The sequence below is a fragment of the Dipodomys merriami genome, unplaced genomic scaffold (assembly GCF_024711535.1).
Source record: "Dipodomys merriami isolate MVZ:Mamm:240054 unplaced genomic scaffold, mDipMer1.0.p SCAF_7, whole genome shotgun sequence".
NCBI classification, from domain to species: domain Eukaryota; kingdom Metazoa; phylum Chordata; class Mammalia; order Rodentia; family Heteromyidae; genus Dipodomys; species Dipodomys merriami.
The window spans coordinates 72,703,257-72,727,807 of record NW_027206290.1 but is presented as its reverse complement, the minus strand read 5'-3'; the positions used below and the strand labels follow the sequence as shown (position 1 = coordinate 72,727,807).

The following is a 24,551-nucleotide window of genomic DNA, read 5'->3' as shown; positions in this document are numbered from 1 at the left end:
GCAACAGCAGTACCCATCCAAGGGACTGTCATGAGGATTAAATGAGATGATACTTATTAGTATGTAGAATAACTCAATCAACCTAAGCTATCACAGTTGTTGCTAATTTATGTTCCTATTACTGAAAAGTTAGAGTTTTCATCCCCTGAGGGCTTATAAGATGTACATTCTCCCATAACCAAGGCTCCACTGGCTTCTCAGTATGCTCAGGTGGCCTAGAACGGCCTCCATCCTCATAGTCTGGTGGACCCTCCAACCCTTCTGTTAGGCACATGGGCTTGCATCTCTATCCTCCCCCTAACAAGGATGGGACCAATCACAGTCCTTCTCTTTGATTGACAGATAGGCCCTAGAAGAAAAATAGTCCCTGTTTTCTTGTTTTGCCTGCTAAAACTGTGGTAATAGACAGGCTAAAGAGGAGAGACAAGCAGTCCTTCAGTCCTATGAACTTCCCCAGGACAGCCAAGATCAGGCAAGGGCAAGGCCAGGCAGAAGTCAGTGTTGTAACTCTCTGTGCATTTGGGCACACAACCACCCCCTTCCCCTATCGTTTAGCCTGCAAGGGACAGTTTACAAAACATGCTCTCCAGAATGATTCTGACTCAGCAGCAGTTTACACACTGCTCCCCTAGATCCTAGGTGTTTGCAGAAGAATCTCCAAAAGAACCTCCCAGGAACAAAGGACAGTAAGAAGGGCGGGATTCTGGGTAAACTGCCTCCAGCTCAATCAGTCCCTCTGCTACAAATACAAATGACAGACAAAAAAGAGAAAAAGAAAAGAAAAGAAAATTTTGAATATCATTGTTTTAATTGACACTCAGAAGTACATTAAGAAGGTACAGTGGCTCATGCCTATATTCCTACCTACTTGGAAGGTGGAGATCAAAAGGGTCAAGATGTGAGGTCAGCCCAGGTAACAAGTTCAAGAGTCCCTTCTCAGTCATTAGCTGAGCACACTGCTGCATGCCTCATTCCAGCTACAAAGGAATCTGGGATCAGGAAGATTGGAGATTCAGGCTGGTCTGGACAAAAAACTTCACAAGACTGCATCTCAACAGAAGAGTTGGGAATGGTGGCATGCACCTGTCATCCCATCTACAGGAGGGAGGGGGGACCATAAAATCATGAAATCACAGCCCAGGTACCAGCCTGGACAAAAAGCAGTGCCCTATCTTAAAAATAAGCAGTGTAACAAAGGGGTAGAGTCATGGCTGAGCAATGCAAAGCCCTAGCAAGACAAGGCCTGAGTTCTAACCCTAATACCACCAAAATAAAAAGCAAAAGAAAAGATAGCTAGGGCTTGTGTATTTGCCTGAGTTCCTACAGAAGGGGAAACTGAGGTCCAGAAAGGGAAAGTAACGAGGTAAAGGCTGCAGAAGAAGTACTTGGATGTGTTGCCTCTCACATCTGGTTTCCTTCAGTAAATGGATGGCGGTTCGTACCTAGAGGCTCATCCTTCTCTACTCTGATCCTAAGGAATCGCTTGTTGCTGAGCTTGGCTCCTTGGAGGGCTTTAGGAAGCCAGAGGAACGTGTGGAATACATGAAGGCATCAACTTCTACCTCCCTGCCACACACATATCCTGAGCTCCCCTTCTGCCCCCACATTTGCCAAATGTCAGGGACCGGCTGGGCAGGCCTGCTCCTGGGAACTGCTAATCCACCTCCTCTGTCCTGCCTGTGCTGTGGCTGTGGACAGAGGAGTCCTTGTTCCCCCTGCTTCCTGCCCAGGGAGCTCCAGGGGGCCCCGTGTGATGGCAGGAAGGAACCAAAATCGCTCCTCTTAACTGAGCTAAAGTCACCCTTGTCCCAGCTACCAGGGCTAATAACCTAACATGCTCCCAGCTCTGCTGCACTCATTCTAACCTACTACCTGCTCCAGTTTGGCTCAGCCCCTGCTCCTTGCACACACACACACACACACACACACACACACACACACACACACACACACACACACACACAGAATCCAGAGGTATCTCACAGAAAATTCTAAAATAACATCACAACCCAGCAGTCATGCCTTCTTAACAACCCCACATGACACACGTGCAAATCTGTCACTTTTGTCATTTCTCAGTCAATATAACTTGACTGGTTCCGTGGTCTTGACAGTCACCTACCTCCAGGTTGGAAAGGGTTTGGGGCGGGGGGGTTTTCTTGTTATTGTCTGTTAGGGGGCTTGAACTTGGGGCCTGGGAACTATCTCTAAGCTTCTTTGCTCAAGGCTAGCACTCTACCACTTTGAGACACAGCACCACTTCGGGTTTCTGGTGGTTAATAGGAGATTAAGATCTCATGGACTTCCCTGCTGGCTTTGAACCATAATCTTCAACTCTCAGCTTCCTGAGTAGCTAGGATTACAGGGGTGAGCCACCAGCTCCCAGCTTAGGAAAAGGGTTTTGACATGCTTTGGGCCAATGGTTTCCTTTTTATTCCCCCCCCTCTCTCTCTCTCCCTCTCTCTCTCTCTCCCTCTCTCCCTTTTTGTTTTCCCTGTTGAGACAGGGTCTTAATATGTAGTCTAGGCTAGTCTCCAATTGATGATCATCTAGCCTCAGCCTCCCAAGTGCTTAGATTACAGATGTGTACCACCATGCCTGGCCAAGCCAGAGATTTTTAAAGTATTATACCCAAAGCCAAGGAAGGGTCTAGGGGCTGCTGATGCCTGAAGACTTAGAACAATTATACTGACCTTAGCCCTATGCCCGTGTCACCAGCACAACCCTTTTAGCTATTTCATACATTGGGATTCTTGGAAGTTCATTTAAAAAAGGGAAATTCAGCTGGGCACCGGGGGCTCATGCCTGTAATCCTAGCTACTCAGGAGGCTGAGATCTGAGAATCACGGTTCAAAGCTAGCCCGGGGAACAAAAGTCCATGAGACTCTTATTTCCAATAAACCACTTAGAAAACTGGTAGTGGTGCTGTGGCTCAAGTGGTAGAACATTCGTCTTCAGCTGAAGAGCTGAGGGATAGCGCCCAAGCCTAGAGTTCAAGCCCGACGACTGACAAAAAAAAAGGGGGGGGACTCGCTCAGCACAGGTAGTTCACCCCTGTAATCCTAGCTACTCAGGAAACTAAGATCTGAGGATTGAGGGTCAAAGCCCACCAGGGCCAGGAAGTCCGGAGACTTTTATCACCAATTAACCATCAAAAAGTCAGAAGTGGAGCTACTATGGCTCAAGCGGTAGACAGTCTTGATTTGAGCAAAAAAGCCAAGCAAGAGCAACCAGACTCTGAGTTCAAGCCCCAGTACTGGTATATGTGGGGCAGTGGGGCGGGGGGCGGGGGGGGAGTATCCCTGATGGCAAGTTTAAAAAACCTCATTTAGTCTTCCCTTCTTTCAGTCCCTGCCTAGGCAATGTGACCCTGAGGCCAAGCGAAAGAGAGGTCACACACTAGCTGATGGCAGAGCCAGCAGGGAGCCACCCTCTCCTGAATCTAGTCTACACCCAGGAGTGGTTAAGCCAAAGAAAGCAGGGCCACAGGGCCTGTGGATCCAGCTTCTCCCCTCCACCATTGATAGTATGGATAAGCCAAACAGGCAAAGCACATTGCCAACACAGAATATGAATCGCAGCCTCTACCTCAACCCCAGCCCGAGCCAGGGCCAGCCTTTCACACTTTCATTCTCAGCAGAAACTGTGGCCTAGACAAACCTTCATAGGGCCCAGCAGTAAAATAGATCAAAAGCAAGCAGCTCTTCACCCAGCCTCAGCTCAGGCAGGAGACTAGGCAGAGTCTCGGGAACACTCACCCCTCCTTTGCAAACGGGCTCCCGAGGGAAGATGTCCTCAGCCAGGCACCTAGAAGGAGGGGACAGCGTGAGCTTCTCAGTACAGGAGCTCTGGCCCGGTGGCCCAGCACTGCCAACTGAGACTGGCACTGGACTCCTGGAGGAGTCCTAAGGAAGTTGCTGAACCTGTTAAGCAGAAAGAGCAGGAGGGAAGATAACACATCTGAGCCCTTGGGGGCCGGGCAGTGAAGGCCATGGAGGTCAAGATGAAGCTGAGGCTTCCTTCTCAGCAATGGGAAAGCACTGATTCTCAGGCTGGAGAATGGATGAGAAAGAGCCAAGAGTGACTATGGGAGAATCAGTGAGGAGGCAGAAGAGGAGAGGGGAAGGACTTGAAAATTGGAATTGCCAGGTGCTGGTGGCTCATGCCTGTAATCCTAGCTGCTCAGCAGGCTAAGATCTGAGAATCATGGGTCAAACCCAGCAGGAGAGCATGTGAGACTCTTACCTCCAATTAACCACCAGAAAACCAGAAGTGGTGCTGTGGCTCAGACTGGTAGCATGCTAGCCTTGAGTGAAAAAGCTCAGGGACAGTGCCCACACCCTCAGTTCAAGCCCCATGACTGATAAATACACACACACACACACACACACACACACACACACACACACACACACGCATGCATACATACATACATACATACATGATGGATCCATGGACTTGATATACTGGGAAGACAAGGAGGAGGGACAGCAGGGCCCCACTTTTATGGGTTCCTTCCATACTAGCACCTAGCAAAGAGCAGACCCACTCACTACCTTCTCAACCTATCCTGTCTCAGTCTCCTCAACTGTGAAATAAATGTGGTTAACCTTCAAAAAGACCTCTCAGACCTCTCGGTGTCTTTTCAACATTAGTACTCTGTTCTGGTCAATTTCTCTCATAGGTATTTAGCCCCTTGCCTTCTTTGGGCCCCAACCTCTCAGTCCAGGCCTGGCATACCTGGGGCAGGGTGGTCAGAAGTAAAAAGCACAGGTATACTGCATAGGTATACTCTTGAAGGGACAAGTTATTTCTGCTTCATGTGGAACATGAGGCTCAGGAGAACAGGAAGAAAAGCAGATTACAGTCACACAGTCACCCAGACCTGACTTGTATTATGGCTGCCCCATTTACTACATGGCCTGGCAAATCACCTCTCTTCTTCATCTGGAAAGTCTAAGTAATAGCAAGCTTCCGGGACCAATGGGAGGATTTGATGGGACAACCACGTGGAGAGCTTAGCCTATGAACAGGGAACAGACTCCATTTACAGATGTGGAATCTGAAACTCAGAGAGTGAAATGCCTCCCTAAAGGCCACACAGTGCTAGGAGAGATGAGACATCCCCCCTTCCCCCCCCACCACATACTTTCTCACCACTACTCTGAGAAGCTTGGACTCTTAACCACTGGTTGCACATAGAGTACTTTGGTTCTTGCTTTGGTGGCCCTGTGATATCCAGAAAGTGGAGGGGAGTAGAGAAGATTCACATTTCAGAGCCCTTTCAATCACCCATGGGGACAAACGCAAATGGGGTGATGGTGTATGTGTGTGTGGCTGCCATGCACACGAGAGCAGTTAGCTTGAGAGGAAATCAGAAGGCGTTAGTGAAACAAAAGGCTCTTCTCAGAAGCCCTCTCTGGGGACTGCGCAGCAGAGGAGGGGCTGGCAAGCAAGCAGGACCACCGTCCTGCCAGCACTGAGCAAAAGGCTCAGTCTAAACAAACAGAAGCAGCTCTAGCTTGGTCACCATTGTGCCATATGATCCTAGGCCTGCTTCCTTCCCCCATCTCATATTCCCTCCCTCCCTACTTCCCTCCCTGTTTCCTGCCTTCCCTCCATTTCTCTTCTACCTCTCTATGAATGAGATGACTGTTACTAAATCCTGTCAAGACCTCCTTCAGTTATAGACTAGCGATCCTGTCCCTCACCAGCTCCAGGCTCCTGTTCCTTTAGCCTTCAGTGCTGGCATTTTAACACAGACTCCAATTTCACCATTGGGTTGGAAAGTTCCACAGTCAAGTTTTTTTTTTTTTTTTTGGTCCGGTGGTGGGGCCTGAACGCTGTCCCTCAGCTCTTTAGCTCAAGGCTAGCGCTCTACCACTTGAGCCACAGCGCCACTTCCGGCTTTTTTCTTTTTGCTTATGTGGTGCTGAGGAATCGAACCCAGGGCCTCATGCATGCAAGGCAAGCGCTCTACCACTGAGCCAAGTTCCCAGCCCATCCATACTCAAGTTTTGCCATGTAGCCAGGTGGCAGCCCCTCAACAGGCCTCCACTTCTCGTCTGTAAAATTTATCTTTGCCTGATCACCAGTAGAAGGAGAGACTCAAGGAACTCCCCAAACTCCCTGAGCTAGCACACAAAGCACCAGCCTGTTCCCATCCCAACTCACATGTTCAAACTCTTAACTTCTCTTCTTTCCCCTCCTTGGTGTACAGCCCATCCAGACACATGGCCCAGCCAAAGAGTTGACTGAGGCAGGGAGACTCACACGGGTCCAGGAGTGCAAGACTAGCCTGACAACATAGTGAAACCTCTTCATACAATGGGGTGGAGGGGAGGGGGGAAGGAAGGAAGGAAGGAAGGAAGGAAGGAAGGAAGGAAGGAAGGAAGGAAGGGAAGAAGGAAGGAAGAAGGAAGAAGGGAGAAAGAGAGTGAGAGAGAGAGTGAGAGAGAGAGAAAGAGAGAGAGAGAGAGAAAGAAAGAAAGAAAGAAAGAAAGAAAGAAAGAAAGAAAGAAAGAAAGAAAGAAAGAAAGAAAGAAAGAAAGAAAGAGAGAAAGAAAGAAAGAAAGAAACAAGCAAGCTGGGGGCTGATACCTGTAATCCTAGTTACCCAGGCGGCTGAGATATAGGGATCACATTCAAAGCCTACCCAGGCAGGAAACTGTGAGACTCTTATCTCCAATTAACTACCAGAAAACTGGAAGTGGATCTGTGGCTCAAAGTAATGGAGCACTAACCTTGAGTGAGAAGAGCTCATGGAGAGTACCAGGCCCTGAGTTCAAGCCCCATGACTGACAAAAAAAAAAAGGAAGAAAGGGAGGAGGGAGGGAGGGAGGAAGTAAGCAAGCAAGCAAGCAAGGAAGAAAGGGCAAACCTGGTGTTGGTGGCTCATGCCTGTAATCCTAGCTACTAAAGAGGCTGAAATTTAAGGATCATAGTTCAAAGCCAACCTGGGCAGGAAAATCCTTGAGACTCTTTTTTTTTTTGGGGGGGGGGTCCGGTAGTGGGGCCTGAACTCTGGGCCTGGGCACTGTCCCTCAGCTCTTCAGCTCAAGGCTAGTGCTCTACCACTTGAGCCACAGCGCCACTTCAGCTTTTTTTTTTTTTTTTTTTGCTTATGTGGTACTGAGGAATCGAACCCAGGGCCTCAGGCATGCAAGGCAAGCGCTCTACCACTGAGCCACCTTCCCAGCCCCATCCTTGAGACTCTTATCTCCAATTAAACACCAACAAGCCAGAGTGGAGCTACAGCTCAAATGGTAGAGCACTAACCTTGAGCAAAAAAGCTCAGGGACAGTGTCTAGTCCCCGAGTTCAAGTCCCAGGACTGGCTGGCACAAACACACAAGACATAATGCAAAATGTGAACCACATATATAATTTAAATTTTTTCCACTAACCATCCTTAAGAAAAAATAAAGAACTGAATGAATTGTTTTTGTTTTTCGGGTTTTTTTTTTTTTAATCTTCGGTCAAACACAACTGAAAAAGCATATTCACAAATCTAAGTTCCCAAACATTGCACAACAAGAAGTTTGTCCAAAACTAAAGTATTATTTTCAAATTTTTCATTACTCAAAATCAAATGAAACCAAATCCTAACCACAGTGCACAATTCATTTCCACAGTCACACTAGCCCCATGCAAAGCTGCCCGAGTGCCTGGTAGCAGTTCCTCAGGCGTGGTCTGGGGCCTCCTAGGCTCCATCCAGCCCAGAGTTCAGCCCCAGGAGTACAGTTGCACAGGGATGAATGGTAGACTGCTTCTCACTTAGCAATCCCACTAAGCCTAATATCAATATTAGATTCACAGTGACAGAAGGATCAGAGCACCCCTTGTTTGGCTGGGCCACATGCCCAGCCAAATCACCAGCTTTGACAGGGCTTTTTTTATTTCTGGGGGGTGGGCGGGGGGGGGGGGAGGGAGAGGCTTGAACTCAGAGCCTAGGCACTGTTCCTGAGCTCTTTTGCTCAAGGCTAGTGTTCTACTACTTTGAGCCACAGCACCACTTCCAATCTTCTGGTGGTTAACTGGAGTTACTCACGAACTTTCTTGCCTGGGCTGGCTTCAAACTGCAATCCTCAGATCTCAGCCTCCTGAGTAGCTAGGATTACAGGCGTGAGTCAGGGACACCCAACTTGATGGGGCTTTGATTTAGAAGCCTAAGGTCTACCCCTGCAACCTGGCAGGGACCTGCCCCAAGGCTCAGCTCTATAGAAAGAAATGAGCCTTTGCCCCTATCTCTGAAACCTTGTTCTACCAGCAGGATGGCAAAGTAGCCAAACAGTGAGAGGCTAAAAGGGAAGGAGGCAGGAGAAAGGACTGGATTGGGTGGAGGTCCGGCATAGAGGGCCACAGGACCCCACCCCTACCTCCAACATTCCATTGGCTGAGTGGATCCCCAGGGACAGATGTCCTGCCCACCCCCACCCCCTCCCCGAGAGCACTCAGGCAGAGGCCTTGAACTAGAGCCAGAGCCAGTACTCACCTCCCAGGGTCACCTCAGCTGGAGGCTGGGGAACGTGTCCAAGTGGCAACCTGCCCCCCTGGGGAGGAGAGGCCCTGCAGGCAGATCCCAGAGTAGGGAAGAGGTGGCTGGTATAGGCCAGAAAAACAGAGCTGGCTCCACCCTTCTCCTCAGAAGCAGGAGCTTCGCCAGTACAAGGCAGTGCCTACCCCCCCCCCCTTGCTCAGCAGGGTGAAACTCACCAGCTATTAGGTTTAACAATTAACTCTGATTGGCTTCCAGTTCAGCAGGAGGTTGCTCCAGCCAGAAGTCCATGTGCTGGTAAAGGGGGAGGAGGAGGACTTGGGATACCCCCACCTCGGAGCCTCTGCCAACAAGCCTCTGCCAAGGGGTGGTGACACAATCTATGAAGTCAGTGGCAGTAGCCCACACATCACAAGCACTCAATAAATATGTTCAAAAACTATGAGGATAAAAGTAAACTAGAATAAACTAGGTCAGGTGGGTGAGCAGACTAATAGCTGGCTTTTCGGGACAATGATGGCTCACACCTGTAATCCTAGATACTCAGGAGGCTGAGATCTGAGGATCGAGGTTCAAAGCCAGCCCAGACAGGAAAGTCCATGAGACTCTTACTCCAATTAAGCACCAGAAAACCGGAAGTGGTGTTGTGGCTCAAGTGGTAGAGCACTCACCTTGAGCTGAAGAGCTGAGAGACAGCGCCCAGGGCCTGAGTTCAAGCCCTACAACTGACCAAAAAAAAAAAGATGGTTGGACTTGGGCTTAACTGCAGGATCTCACAAAGCCTGAGCCAGTCGCCTCCCAGGGCACACAGGGACCTGGCTCTGAGGTCCTTCAGCCTAGGACCTACTCTGACTCTTGTCTTCCTAGCAGTACCCCCTGAGGTTTCCAAGTAGTGGTGATGGCCCTGCCCCAGCATAGATAGAGCCTAGCCCACAAGGAAGGGGCCTGGGCTCCTGTAAAGTAGTCCTGTCTCTCACTGCTTGGCTACAGCCTTCTCTTCTCAGGCCAACCCTCATATCCCCCACATCTCAATAGTCCCTATCACCCACCTATACAGCCTCTTCTCCTTTTCCAGAAGCAAAGGCTGGAATGATTTTACTCCAGCCTCCTCCTGTCCCATTCACCTGGACCCCATACCAGCTGGCAACAGATAAGTTTCCAACCTGATGTTGGCTTGTCATTTCCATCCTCCTTGAGCTCCCCGGCGCCCTCTTCATCCTCTTTCCCCATCCTCTAACACAGACTGAGGCCCACAGCCTGCACTTTGTGTCCTTCCTGGGCCTCTGCCTCCAACTGTCTAATGTGGCAAAAGACACGTTTGGGAGTGGGTTTAGAGGTTTTGGGTCTCTTTTGGTGGTCAGCTCTGATCATTAGAGATTCTGACATTTCTGAGGTCATTTTGTATTTTAATACAAGGCAGCCCTGCAAGAGGCCTAAAACTGCAGCCCACTCCAAACCACTCTCAGCTCCAGCCTGACAGGAAAGGACCTTGTGCCTGTACCAGCTTCTGTTCAGCACCCCACATGGGCTCCTCACTGTCCTCAGAAAACACTCATTTCCCTGTCCTACTTTCTAGTCTTTACTATCTTGCTCTCAGGAGAGACATAGAGTCAACACTTGCCCAGATTATTCTTGGGAAAACAAATCTGGGTGTCCCCCACCCCCTCCTGACCCTGAGCTATGTAGACCTTCTGGATCCACCTCTGCTTCTATCCTGCTCTCCTCTGCATCCTTTGCCCTCTGAACATGCCCACTTCCCCATCAGACACAGAGAGCCTCTCATGCTTCAGGACCTTTCCAGCTCAGGGTCACCTTTTTACCCTCAACTCACTCAGCCATCTATCTCTCTGCTTAACACCGACTCCTGATGCTAAGGTCTTCTGTCTCCACATGATCTTATAACCCTGGAGACCTCAGGACTTCCTGTATCTTAACCTGGTCCCAGCAGATAGAACATGTTTACTGATATAGCAGGGTAATAACAAGTAACATAATAATAATAATAATGATGAATTAGTTGAGTACTGGTGGCTCACGCTTGTAATACCAGCTATTCAGGAGGCTGAGATCTGAGGATCAAGGTTTGAAGGCAATCCAGGCAGGAATGTCTATGAGAATCTTCAATTAACTACCAAATGGCTGGAAGTAAAGCTGTGATTCAAGTAGTAGAACACTAGCCTTGTGCAAAAAAAGCTCAGGGACAGCACCCAGGCCCTGAGTTCAAGCCCCAGGACCAGCCCATTCAAAAAACAAAAAAAAAATTAGAATTGCTTCATGGTCATTTATTCTTTCCAATGCTAGCTAAGTATGTATTTAACATAAAGCCTTATAGTTCATTCTCCCAAGTTTCTGACAGAACCGCCATCCCTACCCCTTTAAGCTGAGAAAATGGGGACTCAGGTTGAGGAAGTGACTTGTCCAAGGTCACCTAGCCAGGAACTGGCAGCTTCAAGAATGGAATTTAAGTTCTAAGTCACTGCCCTACTTGGCCACTCCCCAATCCACAAATAAAAGAGTAGCTATGTGGGAAGTAGTGACTGGCCAGTGCAGAGAGCCTAGAGCCACAGGGGCGCCCAAGAAACCAGCCCAGCCCCAAGCCAGAGGCTTCTCTCTGCTAATAAAACTTCTGCCTGGATTAAGCCAGTTGAGGAGAAAATAATGAGACATGAGACATGTCATAGCCTAACAAGAGAGACCAGTCCTCTCCCAGATATGGCTCAGACAGAGGAACTTTTGCCCAGGAGGGAGCAGATCCACTAAGGGAAGGCAAAGAAAGTAAAGGAAGCTCTCCTGGGTTGAAAGGATGGCTTATAGCTTTGGTGAGATCAGCTAGACCTGAGCTGAGCCTTGAAAAGGAATACAGGATTTTGCCAGGGATTGGGAAGAGTGGAGGTGGCAGGGAAGAGCAGGGAGCAAGTTTGAACACACAGGTGAGCACTGGGCCTGCACTGGGAACTTCATTTTTTTTGCTTTTTTTTTTTTGGGGGGGGGTCTGGTTGTGGGGCCTGAACTCTAGGCCTGGGCGATGTCCCTCAGCTCTTTAGCTCTCAGCTCTTCAGCTCAAGGCTAGCACTCTACCACTTGAGCCACAGCCCCACTTCTGGCTTTTTTCTTTTTGCTTATGTGGTGCTGAGGAATAGAACCTAGGGCCTCATGCATGCAAGGCAAGTGCTCTACCACTGAGCCACCTTCCCAGCCCAGCATTGGGAACTTCAGAGAAGGCCTTCTCCCTGCCCTCCCCTTGGCATTCCTCCAAGTGGTGCAGTCCTAAAGACACCTTGGGATTCCCCAGGCTCAAAGTAACATGGTGCATTTATGCTATGTGGGCCTGGGAAGGGAAAATGACCTGGATACCTGGGTACAGGGGTTTATAAAAGAGAAGATCCAGAATGCTGCTTTTGTCCAGAGGTTGGAGAGAGAGAGATGCTAAAAGGATGATCTGAAGAGACAGTCACAAGGAGCAAACAACATGACCTGGGCAAAAGGAGGCCTGGCTCCCAGAACTCCAGATTGAAGCCGCAATGGGACCTTTATATTATTCTGTTCAACCCCATTTCATAGCTGAGAAAAGCGAGGCACAAACAGTGCCTTCACTGCAAATCAGCAGTGCACCAAGATTGAAGAGACGCTTTCTCCATTGGACTCTGTCATTCATTTCCTCCAACCCTTCCACAGATCTTAGCTCTACCTTCATAAAACCTCCTGAAGAGGACAATTAGAAATTTTTATGAGCTGGGCGTCGGTGGCTCACAACTGTATTCCTAGCTACTCGGGAAGCTGAGATCTGAGGATCACGATTTATAGCCAGCCCCGGCAGGAAAGTCTGTGAGACTTTTATCTCCAATAAACTACTCAGAAAAAACCGGAAGTGATGCTGTGGCTCAAGTGGTAGAGCACTAACCTTGAGCACAAAGAGGCTCAGGGACAGCGCCCAGGCCCTGAGCTCAAGTCCCAGAACAGGCAAAAACAAAATAAAATAAAATAAAAAAATATTGATGGCTGGTGACTCTCAAAGACTCAGATGGTACTGATGAATCCTCTCTTAGGGACAAGGCACACTCAAAACTGTTCATGCTGCTGAAGAATGGCCCAAGTGGTCAAGTATCTGCCTAAAAATTGTGAGGCCAAACCCTGGTACTGCCATAGATATGTGTATGTGAGAGAGAGAGAGAGAGAGAGAGAGAGAGAGAGAGAGAGAGAGAGAGAGAGAGAGTGTGTGTGTGTGTGTGTGTGTCCTGATTGACGACTGAATTCAGGGCCTGGGTGCTGTCCCTGGGCTTTCTTTGCTTACTGCTAGTACTCTACTATTTGAGCCACAGCTCTACTTCCTGCTTTTTTGGTGATTAATTGGCGATAAGAGTCTCATGGACTTTCATGCCCAGGCTAGCTTTGAACCATGGGTCTCAGATCCTGAGTAGCTACGATTACAGACGTGAGCCACAGGCACTGGGCCCTGTTGCCATTCTTAACAGGAACAAGGTTTGAGAGCCCAGACCTCAGGGAATTCCAGGAGCTAAGAGATGGGAAAGGCCCTACCTCCAGCCATTTTACCCTTGAATCTCACCTTCCTTAACTGTGGAGAAAAACAGTGGACAATAGTTATAAAGTCAATGTCCCTTGTGATTGAGGCACCTGCTCAGGCAGGCAGGCGGCTGGGCTGGGCTAGGCTACCCAAATAACGTTATTCTAAAGAGATACTTGTAAGATATGAACCCTGTCTAAGAGGAAGTCTGGACATCTGGACTGAATTTGGAGTGGGAAGAGACCCCCAAATACCCTACTCAGAGCCACCCTGATTTCCAGTGTTTCTAACAGAATACCCTGAAGCCTGGTCTTCCTCTGCCTCCCTGAAGACTTTCTACAGAGTTCTGACCCTCACAGAGCCCGATGGAGGATCCCCAAGGCCCTTAGCCCCCTTCAGAGCAGAGGGCTAATATGCTTTCAGATGCTAAGCTCCTCAACAGAAGAATCAAACTCATCCAGGAAAACAATAACAAACGAACAAGTCAAAGTTGGCACATACCGGTAATCCTAGCTACTCAGGAGACTGGGAAAGACCTTGACGATCACAGTTCAAAGCCAGCCCAGACAAAAAAGTCCATGAGACTCTTATCTCTAATTAAATGCCCCCCCAAAAGCCAAAATGGAGTTGTGGCCCAAATGGTAGAGCACTAGCTTTGAGTACAAACAAGGACAGCGCCTAGTCCCTGAGTTCAAGCCACAGCACTGGCACCAAAAAAAAAAAAAAAAAAAAGTGAAAGGGCCTTTGGACCTGCCCTGTCACCTTCCCCTGATGCAATGTCTCCTGAAAAGTGAGCAGCTACCTACAAACAGATGGTGTCCAAAGGCTGACACCATAAAGACCCAGAGCACAGGCCTAGAAAGAAAGGTTCCTAGCTTGGAGACCTTGCACTGTGTCAAGAATTCATTCTCAGAATTTGAGCAAATGAATGCCCCTCTATGGGCATTCTTCTCACAGGCCCCATTGGAAGCAGTATCCAAAGGACTCAAGAGTAGCTGAAGGCTTTGGATGGATGAAGATTTAAATCCTGGTTGTGCCTCCTGCTGGCTGAGAACTGGGTAGGTCTTGGCATATTATTTAGCATCCTTTGATGCAATGAGGATCATCACCTGCCTTGTTGGATAGTTACAAGGATTAAAGGAACTGCCTGGGTGCAGGTGGCTCATGCCTGTAATCCTAGCTACTCAGGAGGCTGAGATCTGAGGATCGAGGTTCAAAGCCAGCCCAGGAAACAAAGTCCATGAGGCTCTTGTCTCCAGTTAACCACCAGAAAACCGGAAGTGGCGCTGTGGTTCAAGTGGTAGAGTGCTTGCCTTGGGCTGAATAGCTCAGGGACAGCGCCTAGGCCCAGAGTTCAAGCCCCATGATGGGGGGGGGGGGGAGATTGGGCTAGGAAGGCGGCTCAGTGGTAGAGTGCTTGCCTTGCATGCATGAGGCCCTGGGTTCAATTCCTCAGCACCACATAAACAAAAAAGAAAAAAGCCCAAAGTGGTGCTGTGGCTCAAGTGGTAGAGTGCTAGCCTTGAGCTGAAGAGCTGAGGGACAGCACCCAGGCCCAGAGTTCAGGCCCCAGGACCTGACCCAAAAACAAAAACAAAAACAAAAAAAAAGGATTAAAGGATCTAAGGTTGGTGAAGCGCTTAGCATAGGACCTGTACAAAGAAGTTAATAAATGCAAACAGGGATCTCTTTCTCTCTCTTTTTTTCTTTCTCTCCTCTCTTCCCCCCCTCCCTCCATCTCTCTGCCTGGGGACTAATCTCAGTTCTCACACAGCTAAGCAAGCGCTCTCGCACCTTAGACAGCCCCTTTTTACTTTAGTTTTATTTTCAGACCATGATCTTCCTACCACCACTTCCTACAAAGCTGGGAATACAGATACATACTACCAGCCCCAGCCCACAAACTAACTTCTAAGTTACCAGAGTATGCCTATGCAGAGGACCCCAGGTTTTCTCATTCTTAGATGACCCTAAACCCAGCCACCTGGAGTGGATCTAAAAACTTATCTTTCGACTTCTAATCTTGACAAAAGGTGGGAAAAAGAAAGAGGGGAGGCTGAAAGAAGGGAGCAAACTGGGCTGGGAAGGTGGCTCAATGGTAGAGTGCTTGCCTTGCATGCATGAGGCCCTGGGTTCGATTCCTCAGCACCACATAAGCAAAAAGAAAAAAGCCGGGAGTGGCGCTGTGGCTCAAGTGGTAGAGCGCTAGCCTTGAGCTGAAGAGCTGAGGGACAGCACCCAGGCCCAGAGTTCAGGCCCCACCACTGGACCCAAAAAAAAAAAGAAGGGAGCAAGCTAAGAAGAAGAAGGAAACAAGGGGAAAATTCAAGGGTTGGGGGACTGGCTTCCAAGCTTAAGGGAAAAGAAGATCACTGGGCAGAAAGTACCAAAACAGGATAGATTCTCTCTTCTTTCCAGAGCCCTCCCAAGTCAAGGCAAAGAGGGACACAGCCCTGGTTGGTAATAGGGCATTGAAGCCTTAGGTTACAGGGGCTGGTTCCCTATGCTGTGTGGTATGGCCCCCTTCCTTCCCACTGGGGCAGAGTAATGGCCACAGCCAGGCTGACAGATATATGAAACCACCTGCTGCTCGGTCTGCAGAGGCATCACAAGCTCATTTAGGACCCAGGACTCCTGGCTTATAATTCTGATCAGATCTTCACCTCTAGAACCTATGCAGAGCCCAACCCAGGCTCTCTGGGCAGGCCCTGAGCAACTGCTTCTGGGGCTAAAGTGGCAAGAAAAAAAAAAAAAAAAGCACCATTCAGTGCAAACAGGAGTCGTGACTAAGGTGTTCCAACTGCCACTGTTACATTTGGGATGTCACCTCTCTGAGGTCCTCCTAACTCTTACAGTGAGTGTGCTCAAGGCACAAAGGGACAGAGAAAACCAGGCTTGGGAGAGGAGTGGGCTGGGCTGGGCCCTACTGAGGTGTAGCATGTGACAATGGCTGAGGGTTATTATGATGATGACGGTTATAATTAAAAATCACAGCAACAAACCCTTAAGCAATTAACAAAGAGCTTTCTCATTAATTCCCAGGATTTGCAATCTGGCAGGAATGTAGGAAGATGAGTATTCACATTTGAGAGTGAAGCAAGATTAAGTAACTTGCCCTCACTACTAAAGGCAGAGAAGACCATGCTGAAGAAATAACAACTGAGTGCCTCCTGCGTCCTGCCTCACTGAGTGCCTAAGCTGTTATTTCTATTGAGTCTCAACCATCACATCACTATTTTTATCTTTTTGTTGGTTGTGGGGCTTGAACTCTGGGCCTGGGCACTGTCCCTCAGCTCTTCAGCACAAGGCTAGCACTTTACCACTTGAGCCACAGCGCCACTTCTGGTTTTCTGAGTGGTTTATTGAAGAGTCTCACTCATGAACTTTCCTGCCCAGGCTGGCTTTGAACTGCGATCCTCAGATCTCAGCCTCCTGAGTAGCCACCGGCTCTCGGTTTTCACATCACTGTCAAGGTGCTTCTGTCCCCACTTCATAGAAGAAGAAACTGAGGCCGAGAAAAAGTAAGGCTTACCATTGCTTTGTTCAAAGCCTGAATTCATACCTAGGCTAGGGAGACTCTAAAGCCTACAGTATTCTATCTCCTGTCGATACAGGATTGAACAATGAGCCCCAGCCAATCACGTCTACCTAGAACCTCAGAATATAACCTTATTTGGAAATAGGGTCTTTGCAGATATAATGAGTTAAGTTTAAATGAGGTCATTTGAGATTAAAGCAGTCCTAAACCTAATATATAACTGATGATCTTAGAAGAAAGGGAGACAGAGACCAGGAGAAGACTTGTAATGGCAGAGGCAGGGGCAAGCTGGGCAAACCACTGCAGGCCAGGGGAGACACACGCCGGCCCGGGGCCGGGAGGGGGGTTCCTTGGAGCCTCCAGAAGGAGCAACCTTAACTGAACTCAAGCTCAGCCTTTGATTTTCCAGCTTTTCGCAACTGTGAGAAGCAGAGCCCGGGCTCTAAGCTCCCAGGTACAAGGCACTTCCCTGTAGTAACCCCAGGAAATCAACATACTGGATGCTCTATGGGTAGCAGAGCTGAGAGCCTCCAACTCTGGCTTTCCCATTTACACTCACGAGGCAGCTGTGGAGGTTAAGGGAGCCCAGGGGCTGGGAGAATTCACTCCATCTTCTGGACTTTGGGATTTTCTCCGGCCTCAATCGGCCAGCTGGGACCTCCCACTGAGCATGTTAAGCAGTCCTGCTGGTCAACAATCCTTTTGTTCTATCTTAACTCCTCCTCTCTCACCACCTGCAGAGCTGGTTTTTTTGAAATGCAAATCTGATCCTGGCTGGCCAGCTTAATTTTCTTCCCTACCTCTCTCCCGCCACCCTCCTGCCCCCCCCCTCGTCACCCCCCCTACACACACACCTGTAGGATCTGGCTCCAGGTTGCCTCCTCGGCCTTACCTCCAGCCAGTTACCCCACCAGGCCCTGCCACCCACTACCGTCTCCATCCAAAAGGGACTATTGGGATTTCCCCCAACAAACCACACTGTAAACAGCCAGTCCCAAACACCATCCCTCCCCTCCACAAATCTTTTCCTCCATAAGGAGCTACCATGTGAGGTGTCCTTCTGGTATGACACTTTCACATGCCTGCTGGTTCATGCCACAGATAAACATTAGGGCATTCAACTCTCCGCAGGCCAAAGGCCAAACACAAAGGCTTTCAAGAACACTGAACTGAACTGTGAAGCAGCTTCAATAGTAATCATAGCTCACATTTTACAAAACATTTACTAAGTGCCCATAGGGTGTCAAGCACCGCGTGTATGTCACCTTAATTCTCATAAACAAGCTTGTGCAACAGAGACAACTATTGGTCCCATTTTACAGGTGAGAAAATGAAGGGGTGAAATCACTTGCTCAAGTCATGCAATTAGTATATGGCAAATCCTAAATAATTCCAGGGCTAGTAACCCCCGGAGTAATCACTCTTTGAGACTTCCCTGTCTGTGATTTCAGTTTCCTGCTGTCCACCGCACTGCGAAAATGTTAAATGGAAATTCCAGGAATAGTTTATAGACTTTAAATTGTAGACCATATGGAGTAGTAAGATGAAATCTCACAGCATCCTGCTTTGACCCGCTGGCATGAGAATCGTCCCTCTCTCCAGTGTATCCACCCTGTATATGCTACCCACCCATTAGTCACTAAATGGCCCTCTCAGCTATCAGATCAACTGTTGCACTGGCATCCCAAAGCTTGTATTCAATTTTTGTTTTCCATCCTAATGCCCCCAAAGTACAAGAATGGAAATGCTGGCAATTTAGCATATGCCAAAGAGAAGCCATAAAGTGCTTCCTTTAAGTGAAAAGGTGAAACTTCTCAATTTAACAGGAAACATAGCTGGGTGCTGGTGGCTCACACCCAGAATCCTAGTTAGTCAGGAGGCTGAGAGTTGAGAATTGCGGTTGGAAGTCAGTCCTAGCAGAAAAGTCTGTGAGACTCTTATCTCCAATTTGGAAAGCCAGAAGTGGAGGGGCTGGGAAGGTGGCTCAGTAGTAAAGCGCTTGCCTTGCATGCATGAGGCCCTGGGTTCGATTCCTCAGTACCACATAAGCAGAAAGTGGCACTGTGGCTCAAGTGGTAGAGTGCTAGCCTTGAGCTGAAGAGCTGAGGGACAGCGCCCAGGCCCAGAGTTCAGGCCCCACAATCGGCAAAAAAAAAAAAAAAAAAAAAAAATCCAGAAGTGGAACTGTAGCTCAAGTGGTAAAGCACCAACCTTGAGCAAAAAGGCTCAGGGCTCTGAGTTTAAGCCACAGGACCAGTGAATGTGTGCGCATGGATGAACACGCGCGCGCGCGCGCGCACACACACACACACACACACACACACACACACACACACAGAGCAAACATAGCAGATAGAGGGTTTGGTTTGGTACCAGTTTCAGGTATCCACTGAAGATCTTGGAACACATCCCTGATGGAGAAGGGGGATGACTGTGCTAAGTACCATCTATCCCAATTCCTTCTTTTTCATTGAAAAGGAAATATACAAAAAAAGGAAGTGAGGTGGCCAGGTGCAGACCCAGATTGTTAGACTCGTCATTCAATGGTTTTCCTCTCCTCCTCCTTGCAGGATCCTAATCCAGAAGGGCACAGAACACGAGCCAGGCTGGGTCTCCCCTAGGGCAGAGCCAATGTGGCCAGGGGCACACAGTGAGGACTTGAACCTAAGGCCAGGGCTGGGAATGTGGCTCAGTGATAGAGCGCTTGCCTTGCATCCCTGAAGCCCTGGGTTCAGTTCCTCAGTACACATAAACAGAAAAAGCCGTAAGTGGTGCTGTGGCTCAAGTGGTAGAGTGTTAGCTTTGAGCAAAAGAAGCTTAGGGATAATGTCCAGGTCTTGAGTTCAAGCACCAGGACTGACAAAAAAAAAGACAAATTTGTTGGGGGGTGGGGGCAAGGAGGATCTGTATCCTGTTTGGATAACCAATTGTCAGGGGTAGAGGGAAAAAACTTTAGGTGCAGCCAGGCACAAGTGGCTCATACCTGTAATCCTACCTACTCAGGAGACTAAGATCTAAGAAACATGGTTCAAAGCCAGCCCAGGCAGGAAAATCCCTGAGACTCTTATCTCCAATAAACTACCAGAAAACTGGAAGTAGTTCTGTGGTTCAAGTGATAGAGTGCTAGCCTTGAGCTGAAGAGCTGAAGGACAGAGCTCAGGCCCAGAGTTCAAGCCCCATGATTGACCTCCCCCCCAAAAACAAAAAACAAACAACAAAAACCACTTTAGGTGCTATTTATTACCACCTCTCAGTTAATAAATTAATTTGATAAATGTCCCATTCTGTGGGACCAAAGCAAGATTAATAAGCAAGTTCCTATTTAGATGACCTTACCTCAAAGACTCCTGAGAGGAGATAGTCAAACGAGAAACAAGTTCAAGTTCAGGTATAATTACAAACTCTCCTAAGTCCTATGAGACCCAGAGTACTCTAGGAATTTGTGATGAGGAAAAGCTGACTGGCTGTTGGGCTAAAGTCAACCAAGATAAAAAGGGGAAGCGTGTGCCAGACAGAAGGAACGGCATATACAAAATTCCAGAGGAAAATGAACTCATGGTGCCTGGTGAACTAAAAGGGCAGAGTGGCTGGCTTCAGAGAAGTGAGCTAGGCCTGGATCTCCTAGGGCCTAGAGATCAAGGTCAGAGAAACACTGAACAGAGCAGGAAAATCCCATGCTAGAACACACAGCAGACACTCTCTATGTCCTGCATTCAATGAAGGAGGGATTGGTTGGAGATCACCCTTACCTACCAGGTAAAGCTTTGGGGTAACATGAATTATGGATGTGAGTGATTGGAGTAGGGAAGGTTTTCCAGATCCCTGGCTCCCTGTTACCCTGCTATTCAGGAGGCTGAGATCAAGAATCACAGTTTGAAGCCAACTGAAGTAGACAAATTCGTGACACTCTTATCTCCAATTAACCAGCAAAAAGCCAGCAGCGAAGGCATGGCTTAAGTGGTAGAGCACCAGTCTTGAGGGGGGGAAAAAAAGGCCAAGCAATGGGCTGGGAAGGTGGCTTAGGGGTAGAACGCTTGCCTTGCATGCATGAGGCCCTGGGTTCGATTCCTCAGCACCACATATGCAAGGGGAAAAAAAGCCGGAAGTGGTGCTGTGGCTCAAGTGGTAGAACGCTAGCCTTGAGGTGAAGAGCTGAGGGACAGTGCCCAGGCCCTGAGTTCAGGCCCACGACTGGACCCAAAATTAAATAAAAATGAAAAGCCAAGCAAGAGCAGGAGCCCCTGAGTTTAAGCCCCAGTGCTGGCACAAACAAAAAAAATTAATTTCTAATAAACTCCCAACGATCCTACAGGTGAGGAGAGTAGAACGGCTGCTCCAGGCAGCCTGCGGTGAGAAAAGCTACAGGTGGTGAATGGGGACACTGGCCAGAGTCCCTGGGGGCAAGAATGAATTCCTAAGTCTGAGCAAGAGTTGAAACCTCAAAGACCTCAAACCCAGCTAGGTTTGCCCCCTAACTGCCTGGACAGAGAAACAGGCATTACACGCCTCATGTGTTGGTTGGGTGAACAGATGAACACAAAAGGTTTGATCAAAGTCAAAAGCAGACCCCTGGACCAGGCTGCAGGGCATTTGAGCTCCAGGAAGAGTTTTCTCTAGAGCTTTGATTCGGGGAAAGAGACAAGAAGCTCAACTCTCCCCAGTCTCTGCTGCCTTTGGCAGGAAAACATCTTAAGAACTGCAGAAATCTGTTGTTGGTCCCAATTTTATCACCCATCCACCTTCCTTCCTTTTACACTCCAGCTCCCTCCCTTTACACTCGGGATCCTGCTAGCTGATCCTGGCAAGCCAGCAGCAAAGAGGGAGGTGAAGTTACAGAGAAGAAAGGCTGAAGAATTCTAGCAACTTGCATATCCTCCTCCCAGCAATCCTTCTCTCTGTCCTTACTTACCTCAAACCCCCAGTCTACCTGCATTTCAATACCAATATCTGATACTCACAAACCAGACACTAAATTCCCAAACTTCTTTTTCATCTTTTTCCCCCCTCAAAAATAGAGTGCCCCTGGGCAGAAATTTTTTTCTCCTCTTTTAGTTGGCAGCAAAATGGCACTTATCTTATAAAGCCTCACTCACAGATTCACTAATACACAAACAGCTCTACAAACAAAATAAAACAATATATATATATATATACAAAAACTTATAAAACCAGATACCCATATACCTCAAAAGGCATCTTAATCACTGTTCATTGATAAAACATACCCATGCACAGGAAATACATGCACGCACAGCGACTACAGGTCTAGAAATGTATGCATGCATGGCCTAATGCATGGGAGAAAGGGTAGATAGACACACCCAGAGGCATCTCACTCCAACTAGAGACACCTCCTGAGAAGGGATTCCTTGGAGTGGGGGCGCTGGGCCTTTACAGAGTATCTGCCTCCCAGACCTGTGAGGGCCCCCAGCTGCTGCTCTGCCCGGCGGCAGGTGAGCGAGGAGTGTGGCTGACCTGGCCAGGCTATGTCTGGCCCTGGGGGGGACAGTACTTGTGGCACCACAAGGAAACTGATCGCTGAACCAGCTGGGTCAACAACCTTGAGGCCGCGGTGGTTGAGACAACCCCCACCGCCACCCCTCCACACCCACCCGTCCGCACCTCGCCACGCACCCCTCCCCCAAGACACACACACCCGGGATTCCAGGCCACGCCCTCCGCTTCGGCTCCGGGGACCGCGGGACGCCCTGTCAGCCCGTCCGCCTCGGCCTCTGGGGTGTGGCTGCCCACCTGCCAGCAGGGTGTCTCCTCCGGGCCCCGGCGCCCGGGCCTCCGTCCCCACCCACCGCCTGAGCCAGGTGCCCGGCTCCCGGCCAGGGCAGCGCCAGGGCCGCCGCCCCCACCCCTTCCTCTAGGCAGTGCGGAGACAAAGCCGAGCACATGCACACGGGGGCTACGCGGGTGTACTCCCGCCCTCACACGCGCGCACACCCGGGGGTCACACGCGCGCGCACACGCATACACACACACACTCTGCCACGGGCTCCAGCCACAAGCGAAGCCACGGGCACAGATCCTCTTCCACAAGTACACACTGCTGCACAACCGGACACACCCTCTCACGGACACATTCCGGACAGACACACGCAGACGTACCTGACACTCGGCGCACACGCGCGCGCGCACTGGGCATCCACTTGCACAGATGCACGGGCACACGCGCGCTCACACCAACACCCGCCCGGAGACCCGGGCCCCGAGCTACCAACCCGCGCCGGGACCGAGGGGCACGGCTCGAAGCCTGGGGCTCCCGGCACGCGCGCCCGCCCCCCGGAGCCCGCCCGTCCGCCCGTCCGCGTCTCGGGGGGGGGATCGGCACCGAGCCCGCAGCCTTGGCGATCGCGAGCTCGGGTACCAGGGGCTCCCGGGGCTCCCCGGAGCGGCGGGGCTGACCTGGAGGCGGCGGCGCGGCTTCCGGGCGCTGTGGGTCCCTGGGTCCTCGCGTCCCGCGGCCGCCCGGTCGGGCTCCGAGGCTCGGGGCTGGGGAGCTGCGCAGAAATACCCGGTGCCCTCGCTCGTCGCTTGCTCGCCGCTCCGCTCCCTCCCGCGGCGCTCAGCCCCCTCCCCGCCCGCCCCGCACACCCCTCTCCCCCTCCGCCCCGCCCCGCCCCGCTCCCCCGGAGGAAGCGGCGGCGATCCCGGCCGCCAGGCAGCGGCGGGCGGCGGCGGCGGCGGCGGCGGCGATCGCCACCAGCCGGGGAAGCGCAGAGCCGCCGGGGCCCCGGGCGCGCGTCGGGAGGGGCCGCCGGGAGCCCAGCCGGGAAGCGGCCTGCGCTCCGCGAGCCCGCCCGGCGCCGGGGGTGCGCCGCCCGTTTCCCCACGTGGGCCCCGCGTCCACCTGAGCCGCGGCGGAGCGGCCCGGAGCGGCCGAGGAGACCACACCCGGGTGGGCTCGGCCCCGCCCCGCCTCCCCGGCCCTCCTGCCCGCGCCGACCTCGGCTTCCCCGAGCTCCGACGCCTCGGCTCTGCGCCCGGTGCCCTGGGCTAACCCTGCGGCTCCGTGCCCTGCTCCCCAAGCCCCGTCCACCTCCGGCGGGGACCTGGCCGCCGCCCACCCGCCTCCACGCCGCCCTCCTATTGTTCCCGCGGCCAGAGCCCTCTGGGGAGGGGGGCAGCGCCCCGGACCCTCCCGCGCTCGCAGAGGCCCCCAACCCTGATGTCCAGCTTCCACAGGTCCCCCGCACGCCCAAAACCAGGGCCCCCCGAAATTAGGGTGATAATCACCTTGGCCTAACGGGGCGCCTTCAGATCCAGCTTTGAATGTAGACAGAAGCTCTGGGAAGGGAGGAAGTAACCCAAGTACAGGGAGCCCAAGATAGCATCTGGAGAAGGTGGGGCACCAATTAGTGTCCCCGTGGCATAGATGGAGAAACCCAGGGAATTCCTGCCCCCAGGGCTCCTGGGACTTGGCCAGGCCCTCCAGAACTGCCCAGAATAATGAGGCTCCTTTGTTAGACACTGAGGCCTGAGGAAAAGGGAAGTCAGTCAGGACGTGAGTGAAAGCCTTCTGAAGGCAGACACCTGCACCCGCTTCCCTCCTTCCCTCGCTTGGCCCTGATTCAAGGCGAGGCAGCGATTCTCCACAAACCGGAGAAGTCGGTCCTGCGTCTTCTCTTCCACACAGCACAGGGCTAAGGGGAAGCAAATATGGCTCTTCAACTATGGTCCCCGCCCCCAGTACAGGATGCTAAGAGCAGATTCCATGTGAACAGCTGCAGACATAACTCGGAGTTAGGGCTGCTTGGAGCCTTCCTCCAACGGCTTCCACAAACTGAGAAATGCCCAAACTAAGGCAGTCCAGGCCCTATGGCCAGGACTGAGCCTGGCTTGTCATTGTGACTTGGAAGATCCAGGATAGAAATGATAATCAAGTTGTAAGAATGAAAGATATCTAACATGTTTGAAACACTTATATTCCATCACTTTTCTAAGAGCTGGACTTGATCTGCACATTAACACCATGAGATGGAGATT

The 24,551-nt window shown here is 50.6% G+C and overlaps 1 protein-coding gene across 4 annotated transcripts in view; it reads right to left on the bottom strand.

The window, feature by feature from the left end:
- The window catches only part of Epb41l1 (erythrocyte membrane protein band 4.1 like 1), a 135,741-nt gene extending 111,851 nt beyond the window's left edge, over positions 1-23,890 (bottom strand). The window contains exons 1-2 of one of the 4 annotated variants that reach the window (XM_070007195.1): positions 22,971-23,119; positions 3,759-3,807 (exon numbers count right to left, since the gene is read on the bottom strand). The gene's annotated coding sequence lies outside the window, so the exon portion shown is untranslated. Of the gene's footprint in view, positions 1-3,758; positions 3,808-22,970; positions 23,120-23,801 lie in introns of those variants that run through there. The other 3 variants (XM_070007199.1, XM_070007196.1, XM_070007188.1) reach the window with 3 other exon arrangements.
- Positions 23,891-24,551: the final 661 nt, after the last annotated feature.